Below are 2,533 nucleotides of genomic sequence, written 5' to 3'. Positions count from 1 at the left end.
CAATATTTCTTTCAATAAATGGTAGCCATGATCATCGACCTACAACTCTAGCAGATTTGTATAGCTTCAGATGAAACTACTGTGGGCAAAGATATATGCTAAGGGAACCGGAGTTACTACAACTTTGTTCTAAAGGACATCGAGTACTGGATGAATTTTACTCAAACTTCCTTTTTACATTTTTTTTGAGGCAAACTTCCTTTTTACATGAGAGTCGGGACTCCATCGGTGATGTTCACTAGCCACAAGGCCCTTGTTCCGTAATCATGGCTACCATTTATGGCCCACCAAGCCCTGGACGTTGCAATCATAAGGAAGGCCCGATGTTGAGAGGAAATCAAATGATCTAAAAAGTACAAAATTGAAGATCCAACGGCCGAAAATGCTAATGGCCTGAGATGTCCGAAAAGATGTGAAACTTGCAATGTCTCTAAATATAAGCCTAGGATTTCCTGTAACTTTTAATTTCATTATTTCCATGAGAAAGTGAATAATTTATGTTTATTTGAATAAAAAACTTATTTTGAAGAATAATCTGCCCCCCGTCTCCGCCTCCCCCACTAATTTATGGTCTACCAAGTCCAGGGGTGTAACAATCATAAGGAAGGCCGGATGTGATTGAGAGGAAATCCAACGATCGCAAACACACAAAATTGAAGATCCAGTGTCCGGAGAGATGTGAAACTTGCAATGTCTTGAAATATAAGCTCAAGCTCCCCTGCATTTTTTTATTTCATTCTTTCGGTGAGAAAGTGAAGAATTTATGTTAATTCCTTAAGAAAACAAAGTACTCAATAGCAGTGAACATATCATCAAATATGTTTTTCAAGTATTTTTAGTATAGATATAAATATTTCTTTCGGTAAACTCGATCAAACTTATTCTTTAACCTACAGTGCCTTACATGTCTTCTATTTGTTTTGAAAATAATGAATACTGCCACATGGCTAACTTTGCAGCAACTATAAAAAATATATTTCTTTCTTTTTATTAGAAATTGAAAAAAGTATGTTGATTTAAAGAAATCATTTATTATTATCATTATTTTTCCATTAAATAAATAATTTATTGTGAAGAAACAACCAAAACTGTCATTACAAAAACAAAGTGCTCAATATCATTTGACGTATCATGAAATATGTTAATCTAGTGGTTTTAGTATTGTACTCCCTCCGTAAAGAAATATAAGAGCATTTAGGTTACTAATTTAGTGACGCTCTTATATTTCTTTGCAGAGGGAGTATATATCAATATTTCTTTCAATAAACTCGATCAATTTATTTTGTAACCTGCAAAATACTTCATATGTCCTGCATTCTGTTTGAAAACAACGAATGTTGCATCGCGGCCAAAGTTGTGGCAACTTTGGAAGGACTCATAATTGAATTGCAAATTTTTGCTCTGACCCAAAAGTAAGAGCATTGAAATAAAAGATATAAAAAGGTATATCCTACCCTAAAAAAAAGGTATATCCTGTCCCCCACAAAAAAAAATGGTCTATCCTGTCTCAACGTCTCATGAATTTTGTAGTAGACGTAAGTCTACATTCATTCAGCATGAGTTTTTTTTTAAATTAGCATGAGATATATTGTGACGTTCATGAATACGGTTAACTTTTTCTGCGCCGTTCCCGTACTTGGTAATACGTACATAGTTGATAACAAAAGGGAGTGGAGCGCGTGCAAAAGAGAAAATAAAAAGACAAACCGACCACAGTGGGAGTCGAACCCACGACCTTCTGATCCGAAGTCAGACGCGCTAATCCACTGCGCTATGCGGTCGTTATATGATATAAGTACGAGTTTCCTTTTGAAATACAGTAAATAGCAATGAAGAGAGCCGAACTTACTGTACGGCGATGTTTGTTTCCACCCACTGTATACGACCCGGTGGTCGTTATGGTTTCGGCCGCATGCGCACTTCCAAGGTGTTCATTTCATATCTTGAGCACAAGAAATCATGCTCCATGCCAGGGCAAGGCTCGAGCTGTGGTGTCACCGATGATCCTGGAACTCGTTCGCTGTGTTGATAACAAAATGACTGACCTAAAGGAATTTAAGGTACAGTAGCGTAAAAAGCGCTCTCCATATGGTAGGTTTAGCATACATAATAATATTTCTTACACTATTAATTCGTCTTTTCGAGTTGTAGTGTTTTTTTTCCTTACACTGACCAAATACGAGTGTTGTTAGGCAATGTATTACCTCATTCAGTTTAGACCCTTGGATCAAAGATAATGGATGGTCTATAATAATTGGGACCACTTGTCCAGATCATTGCGGCTACCCCAGCCCCTGCGCCACTTGTCCAGATTTGAGTGATTAGACTCCCCTTGAAGTTCGGATATTTTTTTGGCAATGGATCCGTGGCCGCACCCTTTCTGGCGTGGAGGTGCTCAAGCGGAATGGCCCGGGTGACGGTATCTGCCCCTTATGTGGGACGGAGGAGGACTCAAACTACATCTTCTTTACTTGTGTGTCAGCGCAATTCCTTTGGAGTTGTTTCCGCGAAGTAGTTGGTGGTAGTTGGTGCC

The 2,533-nt window shown here is 38.2% G+C and overlaps 1 non-coding gene across 1 annotated transcript; it reads right to left on the bottom strand.

The window, feature by feature from the left end:
- Positions 1 to 1,707: 1,707 nt before the first annotated feature.
- Positions 1,708 to 1,781, bottom strand: TRNAR-UCG (transfer RNA arginine (anticodon UCG)). Its single transcript has one exon. It is a non-coding gene; the product is annotated as a tRNA-Arg (tRNA).
- Positions 1,782 to 2,533: the final 752 nt, after the last annotated feature.

This window comes from Triticum aestivum, chromosome 1B, assembly GCF_018294505.1.
Source record: "Triticum aestivum cultivar Chinese Spring chromosome 1B, IWGSC CS RefSeq v2.1, whole genome shotgun sequence".
Taxonomy (NCBI): Eukaryota; Viridiplantae; Streptophyta; class Magnoliopsida; order Poales; family Poaceae; genus Triticum; species Triticum aestivum.
The sequence above is the reverse complement of the archived record's forward strand: the minus strand, read 5'-3'. Positions and strand labels throughout refer to the sequence as shown.